Source organism: Pteropus alecto, unplaced genomic scaffold (assembly GCF_000325575.1).
Source record: "Pteropus alecto unplaced genomic scaffold, ASM32557v1 scaffold12, whole genome shotgun sequence".
Taxonomy (NCBI): Eukaryota; Metazoa; Chordata; class Mammalia; order Chiroptera; family Pteropodidae; genus Pteropus; species Pteropus alecto.
In genome coordinates this window covers 11,220,317-11,233,151 of record NW_006432669.1, presented here as the reverse complement: position 1 = coordinate 11,233,151, position 12,835 = coordinate 11,220,317, and positions in this window count along the sequence as shown.

Here is a 12,835-nt window from a genome sequence, read left to right as displayed (position 1 = left end):
GGAAAAAAAAATTTTTCCACTGAAACATTACATAAACATGGCACTATGAATACAAAGAAGAATAATCAAATGCACTGCTATTGTTTCGAAGAAGATGCAAGGAATTATGTCAAGTAGAAAAAATGCTTCAATCAATTCCCCACAGGCCATCCCACAGCTGTCTAATAGTTTCTGTTCAATTATTTGATGATATGTGTCAACAAAAATAAGTCCAAGCATGATTATTCTTTTTAACTCTGCATCAACAAAAAAATAACTGAATAGATTCATAAGAATGCATGTTGAATGTTTCTGTCTGAGAATTCATCCCCAACAGGCCGATGATCATGCAAACAAACATTGTCTTTGCATATGGCATGGCATACATGAAAGTTCGTGAACGATCATGACCGTTTCAATCTAAAGTAAATAAGATGCTGAAAATGAAGTGAGATAGGTACATTGTGCCCAGAGTAAACTGCCATGCGTATGCAAACTGGATCTTATAATAAAGTACTAAGTGAAGGGCAGCAAATTCTGTTCTTGGTTAACCTTCTGCTAACTATTGTAAAGTTTGAAAAAGAGGTGTTCCCCTCCCCATGACTTAATCATTAATATTTAGAAAGCTTCCTAAGTGGTATTCTCAATTACACTCAGAGCTCTTAGTCCTTTTATGCAAATTTAATCTCTACCCTCCTCCACATTAGTTAAGGAAAGTTTAAAACCCATACGGGGCTTTTAATTCCGAAATGAAATGTGAACTAGAAAATGAATTAAGAGACAGTAGATAATATCAAGATAATAAAATAAACTGGGTTATGAAACAACTGCTTCCTCTACATGAGGAGCACTTAAGCAGTGGTGATGATCTATCAGAGATGCTGTCAAAATGGTATTTCTTCCTAAATTGGAGAGTTGTGTTATATGGCAGATAAATTCTAATAGTGCCACTAGAAGTAGTTACTTAGAAAAGTCATTTGATCTCTTCCCCCTTTTTACTCCGTATTTTAGGCAGTTTTCCTGATTATAACTTTCTGTATGTATTTCACAAGCATGCATTTATGATTGATGAGACTTAACATTTATTGAGTACTTTTTAGTTTTTTAACACTGTGTCACCAAATGACGTTGACTTTTCTTCTTAAACCTATATTAAATGGAGGAATTTAGGGAGAGGGAAGAGTACCATGTGACTGAGGTTTCTTACTTAGGCAGTCTGTTAAAAGGTGTTATTTAATAGCTTAGGCAGGATACCCAGGATGATGAAAAGTTTGAGACATACAGAGCTTGAGATATTGTTGGGCTCTGGGATTATATATCAAATGTGATTGAGGAGCACTCGAGATTGTGGATTCAGGTCAGGTGAGTGAAAAGCCTACTGCAGGATATTAACCATCTGTCAATCTCAGATATTTTGAATCCCGAACTTTAGCTCAGTGGGTTGGTTAGTAAGAAAGGAAACAGAGGAAGACCTGTATAGAACATCAGAGAACATAATCTTCAATATTTGGTTCCTAACAGCTCCACTGATGTGGAAAGGCTGTATGACTCTTTATTAAGTGTACCAAGGCTGGGGCTTGGGCTGGTAGTAATTAAGATCGGAAGGAACGTGTTCTGTTGTGATATTGGCAAATAGAGGAGTTATGAAAAGTTAAGGCACAAGAGTCACATAGCATTAACTAATCCAGGTTTATACATAAGCAATTTTTCAATCACTTGGTAATTTATTATTTTATTGAATTTATTGAATATTTACATATGTTTAAGTGTAAATAATGCACTATGACTTCACAGACTTCACTTAATTGAATAAAACATGTAATTAGTGATACAGAAACTTAATGCTCATCAAATGCTTTTTTTGAAAACTTCTTATATTTTAAATTTGTTAAAGTTTTTGATTTGACCTAATAAAATACAAATTCCTTCATGGTAAATGTCATTTTAATCATGTATTTTTTTTTTAGTCATTTGAAACAGTGAAAATAAATGTATCTGATTTTTTTTCTTGAAGTAGAAAAGATCTTCATGAGGGCAGGAGTATTTTTGAAGAAAGAATATTTTTACTACTGACAGATTAAATATCAAATATAGTTTTGTACATGTTTTAGAGTAGTACCAAACTAGTCTGATGCAACCACTTCTCTGCCAGTACGTCTTTGACATTTTACATTTTCCAGGCATGAAAGTCTACAGCTAGAAAGTCTTCATTTACAACCTTGCCCTTTCAGCATTACCTATTTTATGCTTCCATTCTCAATTTAAACTACTTGATTACACTGCTGAAGATAGATGACTGTGATATTGGTCCTAATTATAATATCTTGTTTTAGTGATATGCAAAATCTATTTTCTTGGTGACCTATCCATGCTAGATACCTTCTATTTAAGCTGCTGTGTGCTAGAATGCTTTGAAAGGTACAGCCAAAGATTCAGAGCAGCATTTTCCTCCAATCTAATTAAACTCTGTCTTAGGCGTTCACAACCATCTGGGGCTTTCTGCTGGGTACTTTGAATTCTACTGAACAGAATCTACTGCCTTGCTCCACTGACTCAACTCCAGTTCTCCAGTTCCTTTCCAACGTTTCTTGGTGAAGTTTCCTTATCTCAGTTTCTCACTTAGATTTTGGCATTGGAAACCTTCTCCTTGTTTTCATTCAAGTATGGTTTACATGCTTTGGTATTTATACTCTATTAATCTTCCCTTTATTTATTTTGTATGCATGTGGCAATTCCAGTTTTTTCAAGAAAAATGTGAGATGGAATAATTGTTTTACTAGAATTTAAACAAATCTTTAGTAAGAGTACATGTTGCAGCTTCTAATTTGTGAAACTGGAAACTAGAATTATTCATTTACTATATAATTAGTACCTCTGGGAATAGAGAGGAAGAAAAACCTTAAAATTTTCATGTCCCTAATGAATATTAAATATTATGCTCTGATGGTTCTTGATGAGTCCTTTCACGACAGACTTTGTTTACATCACAAGCAGATGTTTGTGTTTACTTAGATGTAATTTGGAATGACATACTGTGGTGAAGTCCGAAATTCATTTCTTTGTCACTTCATAATGGGGTACAATACAAACTTGCAAATATATTTCTAAAAAACTTATTTTTTTTTTTATGAAATCTGGTGATGTGTTATAATTCTTCTTTTCTTATCATATTTAAAAATAAAAATAATATTAAGTTCAATCATAAAAGTCAGTATGTTCAATAGTCCATTTAATATCAAGATCTCCTGTCTAAATACTCTTGCAAATGGAATTCAGTGTCATAAAAAGTGCTCCATCCAAATTATATGTCAGTTATAATGTTTTGTTTTGTTTTCATTTTTTTCCAAGCTAAAACATTTCAGATATATTAATTACTTCAATTAGATCTTTTATGGCGCTATCTTTACATCTTTATAACCTTGGTAGTTCTTTTAATAATCCTGGTTTGTAAACAGCCTTCTAAAACTTTACTATGGTTTTTACCACACAATTGAAACAGTCACCTAATTTAATAAAATAAAAACTAAAAATTTAAAAATACACTTAATTTTTTAAATTTTTTAAAAAAATAAACATTTTATTTTAGAATAATTTTAGATTTGCAAAAAAATGTGAAATGTGTAGAGAATTCCTATTATCTCACACCTAGCTTCTTTTATTATTAACATCTTACATTTGTATGTACACTAGTCATAATTAATGAACGACTATTGATATGTTATTATGGGCACCAGGCCTGACTGGCCTAAGGTCTGGCTGGTCCAAGGTCTAGCTGTGATCCAGGCCTGCGGCTAGGAATAGGACCGCAGATTTAGAAAATATGTAAACGTACTTCAGCTTATTGTATCATGTGTGTAGCTGAAGGCCACTATTGTACTCTGCTATATGAGGAGCCATGTGATCCCCTGGAGAGCAGCAGGGGAGCACAAGTAAGGGGAGCAGAACAAGTGCGCGCAATACCTCATGCCCGCCATACCTCATGCCCGCCGCAGTAGACTGCACTTCCCAATAGAATTGCACTTCTGGAAACAGAAGTGTGCTCCACACAATAAAGTTGGTATCTGCCATTTCATTCTCATGTCTGCCTCTTGTACATTCTTCCAACTGAGTGTCTCATCATTGAACTTTCCCTTCTCGGTCAGCAATACCGCTGACACTTGGCGAAGCCGACATGATCCGCTCGGCCCTGACAGTTATTATTAACCAAAGTCCATACTTTATTAAGATTTCCTTAGTGTGGTAGGCAGAATTCTAATTCCTTGAGCCTGTGTATATGTTAGGTTATATGGCAAAGAGGAATTACAGTTGTAGAAGAAATTAAGATCGTTTAACAGCTGACCTTAAAATAGAGAGATTCTTCTGGATTTGCCTGGTAAGCCCAATGTATATTACAAGATCCTTTAAGTGTGGAAGAGTGAAGCAGAAGAAGACGTTAGCGTGATGCAGTGTGAGAGAACTCAACTTACTGTTTCCAGTTTTGAGAGCAAGAAGATGATCACAAGCCATGGGAAGCTGGCAATCTCCAAAGCCTAGAGAGGGCAAGAAAATGGGTTCTCCCTTAGACATTCCAGTAAAGAATTCGGCCTTGCTAACATCTTGATTTTTGTTTAATGTCACTCATTTTGAACTTCTAAACTACAGAACTGTAAGAAAATAAATTCATATTGTTTTAAGCCACTAAGTTTACAATAAATAATTCATTATAGCCGCCACAGAAAACTAATACACTTAGTTTTTAACCTAATGGCCTTTCTCTCTTTCAGGATATATTACATTTAGTTGTTATGTCTCCCAATCTTTATTCTTTTTCTCTTTTTTTCACAAATGTCAGAACCCCCTTCCCATTTTCCCTCACAGGCCTTCTTCACAATATTTATCTTGCATGCTGAACTCATCTTGGTGGCTGATTCTTAGAGGATGTGAACTAACCCAGTTTTTCACCCCTTTGGACAGCCTCCACCCACCATCCCCAAGATAGTTTACAGCTAAACTGATTGGAGGAGACTAACTGATATCAAGCTCCATGGTCTTCAAATGGTTCAGTTAATGATCCAGAATCCAGCTGAGACCACATCCTTATTTTTCTCCATCCCCTGTTCTATCATACTCTTTTTATCCTCTCCCCCTTTGTTTGAGAAAAATTTCCCAATAAATCACATGTACCTGAAACCCTGACTCAAATTCCACATGTAGAGAATCTTATCTAGGGCAAGCCCTAGTCACCTCTGAGTGGATAAGATAACATAATCTTTGTTCTCAAGGATCTCAGAGCCCACTGTAGGAGAAAAAATAACATAGTTTGAAAACATAAGTGTTAAGATGTTGATAGACATGGGCACACTTGTTTGGTTTCTAGTGTACTTCTTGGTGGCAGTCTTATAGAAAATCCAATATGCTTTTCCCAAACACTGGTATATCTCTCAATTAGGTAAGGAGCTTTGCCAACTTGCAGACGAGATATCGAGAATGATGTGTCTACTAAATTTATTAAGCCAAGTCACTAAAAAATTTCATCCATTGATGATTATATACAAGTAAATTTATTCTATTTGGCCACAAACCATGGTTATGAAACTTTCCAGGATATTGGATATCCCCAAAAAGAAATGAACTCAAATAAAGATTTTGTGCAGACCAGTGACTAGGTCAAAATGACTTCCAAGAGCCTTAGTCCCACCTCTCTTTTTCCAAAAATTATCTTTATAGTGCATCTTTAGCTTTCTAATCTTATTTCAGAAGTATTTGTTAATGGTAAGTACTGCATCTTTTGAAGATTTATTCTAAGTCCATATCTAATGTTATTAGTTAATAAAAATAATCATTTGCGTTTAATATCTTCAACCCTATTCCTGTTATGTAAGCAGAAAAATTAATTTAAAATACAGACAAAACTAAACATCTGGTCAAAAATTAATTCTTATACTGATATAGAAACTTATTATTTACCCTAATGTTCACATTCTAGAATCTGATCACCAGTTACTAATGGATGATGATATATTGAGACAAAAACAGTAGAAAATTTTTTTCTGGATTACAATAGCAGCTGATTAAATTAGTTTGAATTAATGATGTATATAGGTGCTGACATTTCAAATGTTAAATGTTTCAATACAACAAATATTAACTGAGCAACTATTCTAGATGAAATTATGCCAGGCACTGTGGAGGAAACAAAGATAAATAAGATATAGTTTTATAGTCCAAGGGCATGAAAAATATTGAGGAGACAGATATGTGCATGAGAAATTCTAAGGCAAAATATAAAGAGTGCTATAAAGAGCTAAAGAAAAATAATGTTATTGATAATAGAAGAGATAGAAATTAATTCCATTATACTTATTAATAATATATATATTTTAATATATTTTGTACCATGTGATAAGGAGAAAGTGAGAGAATAATAAAATTTGAGATCTATAAACATAATCATATCAAAATAAAGAAAAAATAACCATAACTGTTTTAGTCCTCATTTCTTCAGCTCTTTACAAGGTCATGGCTATGTTTATAATCACATTTTCAACTACTCATTCCATATTTCATTTGCCCTCAGCAAGTACTTCATTTGGTTGTGATTCTTTGCCTGCTGAGGTGACCCGAACCTTCATTCCTGAAGGCTGGGCCATTAGCTGTCCTGCCTGAATTGCTTAGATTTGTTTAGCTTAATGTTATTTAGTTTTCTATTGACTTTAATCCTAAAATATAGAATGAAGAAGGCACACGTTAGCAGATCTCCTGTATTCCAACATACTTCTCGTTACCCAATTATATAGTATCAATTCAATTTCAATTTCTTTAGGATCAATTATCTCAGGTTGCTGCCTAGCCTATTTGCTCAGTGTCATATGAGCTGGAAGTGGGAAGGTGATAGTCTCAATTTCCAGGTTAGTGTAATCATTATGTTACCTGGTGGATGCATTTCTCTATTTGTAACTAAAACCTCTAGATCAGAGGTCTCCAACTTTTTGGCACCAGGAGCCAGTGCTCCTGTAAGAATCTAATGCCTGATGATCTGAGGTGGAGCTGAGGTGGTGATGCTAGTACTGGGGAGTGGCTGTATATACAGACAACGCTTTGCTCACTTGCCTATTGTTCAGCAGCCCAGTTCCTAACAGACCGCGGACCAGTACCAGTCCACGGCCTGGGCATTGGGGACCCCTGCTCTAGACCATTGAAGACTAAAGTCTTGGGACAAGAAGCAAAAATTTGCTTCTAGGGATAATGTGAAGAGGGGTCACTAATTTTCTATCTCCTGATTTCTAGACTCATGAATCTTGGCTAATGGAGAAGCAGTATTGTATATCTGAAGCTGATTAAGAGCATATACCCATCTTGGAGGGCATGGCTCCTTCTCTGAAAGATGATGCCACCTATCTCATCATATCTGAGTTTTCAAAAGGCTATTCTACCATTCTATGAAACCAGTGATGATGGGTGACATGGTAAAATCAGTGAATTCTCTGAGCATTGGACTATTTCTCCACTTCATTTGTTCTGAAATGGATTCTTTGGTCATTATCAATGCTGATGGAATACCGTGAATGTGGATAAATAAAAGTTCTGATCTGATAAATAAAACTTCTAATGCATGTGTGTTTGGGGGCGGGTGAGTTTTCACAGTAACAATTCTTTGACTAGGGTTCTAACAATTCAGCTCAATTCCGACACGATCTGGAGATAGTATCAGATCCACAAGTTAAGTGTTTATTTCCAGAAGACTCCCCACCTAACCCTCTTGAGATGTCAATCACAAGCTCAGGTTATCACCTATGCTTCTGACCAATGTGATACAGGTTGGAGGTTCCAATGATGCCCTCCATGGGTTCAATTTCTTTGCTAGAGTGGCTCACAGAACTCAGAGAAACAGTTTACTTACCAGAATACCGGTTTATTATAAAAAGATACAACTCAGGAAAAACCAGATAGAAGAGATGCATAGGACAAGGAATGAGGAAAGTCCATGAAGCTTTCATGCCCTCTCCCGGCATACCACTCTCCCAACACTTTCCCATGCCCATCAACCTGAAAGTCTCCAAACACAGTCCTTTGGGGTTTTTATGAGGGATTTATTACATTATTACATGGGTATGATTGATAAATCATTAGCTATTGGTGAGGTCAAGGGAGTGGAACTGAAAGTTCCAATCCTTTAATCATATGTAGTTGGCTCTTCTGGTAACCAGCCCCCATCTTCCGATGTGATCTAAATGTCACCTCATTAACATAACAAAAGACACCTTTCTAGTTTTCATCACTTAGGAAATTCTAAGGGTTTTAAGAACTCTGTGATGGAAACTGGGATGAATACCAAATATATATTTTTTATTATAAATCATAAAATCACAATAAGTCACTCTATAATTTCCAAGAACGTAATTTTAGCAGAAACAGTACAGTCCAGGAAGGCAAATCTATATTCAGAATAAATAACTTTTCCTGTAAGAATAAGGCACTCTCATTCCATGATGGAAGAAGTCCAATGTAATCAACTTTCCACCAGGTAACTATCTGATATTACGAGGGAATGGTGCCATTTTGAGAGCTCATTGCTGATTTTAAGATCTTCCTTTACTGAGATCACCTTTTGATAAACATTAACATGGGGCACAAATATCTTCACATTCTTTGCCTATTCAGAGAGGTCCATATTGAAATATATTTTCTAGAACTTCTTGTCACTAATTTTCCAATCATATTTTTTTCAAGTCCTTGAACCATCCAGCCAAATTCTTAATCACATCTCATAAACTGATGTAAACCTGTACCTTTGGTCATCTATCCTTTCCCCAAAAAATAATCAACCAGGTGTACTGCTCAAAGTTATACCCACTGACAAGATTTCCCTTTATTATTGTCCTTTAGTGTTATCTCAGAGTAGCATTGTAGTGCTGCAGTTGTCTACTTTTGAGTGGTCTGTGTATATCATGCACAATCATCTATAAACCAAGCCTATATTTGTTCTTTTTCATTCAGTAGGTTATAGTAACCTCCTCATTAGTGTGTGAGTGAAAGTAGGGAGAAAAAAGGCAAAATACCAGAAGTAGAGGTCATGAATACCTACACTACTTTGTGCAATTTACTTATGTCTTCAGGACCTGTTGCGCCTGATCCCATATATATTATTTCCATTTGATGGTGAAAAGTGCCGTTCATTTACAACTTTATGGCTTGATGGACCAGACAATACCCAGTTCATGGTGAACATTTTAGGTTTCACAATAAATGAGAAAAAATATAAATAAAAGAGCGATGTCCATGTAGAGGAAAGAAAGCATGAGATACATAGTTTAAGTGGAAGCTTTAGCCCTAGATCAGAGTAAAGGTACATTTTTCTTAATAATTAGAGGGAACGCTATGTGGGTTCATATGATGGCATTTTGACTGTGGACAATGAGGAAGTTTCACCTTGTTGACTTTTATTTTTTTCACTAAGATTTAAAACCATGTCAAAACTTTTCAAAATTCAACTTTTAGAGGTCAACTCAAATAACAACATTACCAATAAACCATCCATGTCTCCCTGGCCTGACTTAGGTAAAAATTTTACTGATTCTAGAGCAGGCTATATTCACTTCTGTTATAGCTTGGACCACATTATGATGTAATATATTATCTCTCTCTCTCCATCTGTATATGATATTTCTTGAGGGCAAGGGCTATAATTTATGTCATTTGCAGCATTTCCATAACGCATCATGTTTGTTGAATTAATAAATAAGTAGAAAACATAAACCAAGCATTACACAGAGGATTGAGCACTATGCCAACTTAGTTCACATCTATAAGCTCCAAAAATATACCTCAGGATAATTGAAACTTGCTCACTAATCTAAGAAATACTTTTTTGAGTTATAAGAAATCATAAAGAGTTGCCAAAAGAGCAAACATCAAGAAAAATTGGACTGCTTTTTATCATGCTTTACAAAAATAATATACATGTCACGGTAAAGAAAGCAAATGAAAATTTGTTTTTTAAAGTTTCAATGGTGGGGGTGGGGGGGGGTGAAATGCCATGATCTGGTGAAAACAAATGAAAATTTGTTTTTTAAAGTTTCAATGGCAGAGGTGGGGGGGGGGGAGGAAATGCCATGATCTGGGTAATGGTGCTAATCAGCTTTAAATTAAAAAGGTGTATAGTTTAGGCCTTGTATATCCTTAATCTTTTGTTATTTCAATTCAGAAATTTGTTTTAGTAAACTTTTACTGAAATCTCTAGACTTATGATTCTATTTTTATTTATGTTGCATTTAGCAAAGGAAGAAAAGTTTAGCCCAAACATTTTGTATACTCTCTTCTACTAATATTGGCAATATTGAAAAGAAAATATTATTTAAGTTTATAAATGATTCTTTTTAACAGGAGTAGTAATGAGATCTCAATTCACATATTGGTCTATTTTTGTTTCTGTTGTGGGAATTAGCTCATGTAAAGATTTTTCTTAAATACACATTAAGTGAAAAGTATTTCTCACTAAATTTCGCATAAGTATATTTTGTCCAATGAGATACTTTAAAATTTCTTACATGTAGAATAAAATATCATTCACCTAAGTGCCGACTTAGTCTAAGAAAGTTTTCTTAGCCTAAAAAAAATTATTTTGGCATTCATATTTATACTTATTAACAATCACTTTTTCTACATTTGCATTAATAATCATACCTATAAAAGAATAATGCAACTGTTTAATTTTGAAAATTATTTATGCATAGTTAATTATGTACATTTAAATTTTAATATTTCAACTTAGTAAAACATTATTAACTTGTCTAATTGATCTGAGTTTTAAACATTTATCTGAGAATTTAAAGGTGGTTAGATACTGGGAATTTTGTAAATACATTACCGTCTTTCAGAGACAAATGATATTTTAATTCTTTTACAAAGTTCACCTTCAATTCTACACTATTAGAGCTGATCAAATAGTCCATTTTAAAACATAGATTTACAGGGAAACAGTAAGAAAATAATCTTTATTGTAATCTCTTTAAACATTAAATGTAAGTTCTGGGAAGATCAAGAAAGGCAATAAAGAACAGATATATTAATAGAAACTCAATTCGAAGTGAATTAGATCTACTTTTTAAATGATAGATATATATTGAAAAAGAAACAAAATATATATCCAATATATTTCCTACTTTAGATTTCCTAATTTGTAAAATTATATTTCGAATTTCCTTAGTTCTTCTTTTTCTGATCTCTAGACCTTCTTAAAAGGGGATCACCTGATTAGGTCAGAAATATTTACACTTAAGGGGACAGTAAAAGTAAATTTTATATGATCTATTTAAGATGGAATCACGTAATGCATGTTTTAGTGTCTGGTCAAAGCAAGCACTCACTCTAAGTTAGCTAGTTTATTATTACCTACATAAAAGAAGAAAAGACCAAATATTAGCTATCAGTTTCCTCCCATTATCTCCCCTAAAGTAAAAGTCACTTCCTTCTCTTCTTTCTATGCGGGCATATATTACTATAATACTAGACTTTGAGGCTTTCTAGCCCCGGATAAAGAAAATTCATTCAGGAAATAATCCACTGATTATACTGCCATGGTTGATTGTTTTTCTGACTACACATGGTAGATAATAAAGTGTGTAACTGTTGAGCTGCCATGTAAAATTGAGCAACCAACAAATTGGAACAAATACTCTGAGAACTTCTATTAAGGCTGTGGCAGGCAAAATTCTCAAATAGCCTCTGACATTATTTACTCCTGGTGTGAGCACCCTTTATAATAACCTTCCCTTAAGTGTAAATATTTCTGACCTAATCAGATGATTCCCTTTTAAGAGAGTCTAGAGATCAGAGAAAGAAGAACTAAGGAAATTCAAATTATAAGAGAAAAGACAATGGAGGGGCTTATATGGAAAGGATTTGAGAGTGGCCTCTAACAACTGAGAGCAGATCCTGACCATCAGCGAAAATACAGTAAAAATACAGGATCATACAACTACCAAAAAAAAAAAAGAATTTTCCCACAATTTAAGGGAGTTTGTAAGTAGATCTTTCCCCACTTAAGTTTCCACATAAAGACACTCTCAGTCAACATCATAATTTCAGCTTTATGAAACCCTGAGCTGATAACCCACCTGAAATATGCAACATTCCCATGAAAACTGTGCTTTGTTTTAGGCTAAATTTGTATAATTTTTTACACAACAATATAAAACAAATACGAGGGCATGTGAGTAAGTCATTTTCTGGTCATGTGAAATTTACTATACAGAATTTTCTAGTAAAAATGTAGAACAGCATATTCTCTAATCCTATCTTTTCCTGAAATCTGTAGGTTATAATCACTATAATCCTAGAATAAAATCTGTTTCGATGCTGATCGCATTCCTTATCTTTCCACCTTCCTTTTAATGCCACCAGTAGGGAACTTAGGTTAGGGTCCCTAGACAGAGCAAGAGGAACAGTCTCATTTGGACAAAATATGGTATGTCTTAGGACCAACCAGAAGCATGACATCACATCATTTCGCAGTAGGAGAGCACATGGACTGGAAAGACTTGATGATGGTCTTAAATGCCCTTGGAGGAGATAGACTGAGACTCTTCTAGATGAATGCCTGATATGGGCTGGAAAACCTGTGAAGAGATACCAGTCAGTGGTGGTGGACTCTCCACAGCCTTTGGGTGCTGTAGATCAATGGGCAGGATAATGATAATAAGGTGGAAGAGCAAGACTCAGTATACTGGTCACACATTTGGTTTAAATCAGTGACTTAACCCTGAACTCTCCTTGGTTCAAAGTGTAGAACTCAGCATGTTATCATCTTTGTCATGCATAAATCTTCTCCAACCCAGTGAAATAAAAATAGCCCCCTGGGGAGATCCTTTCACAAACA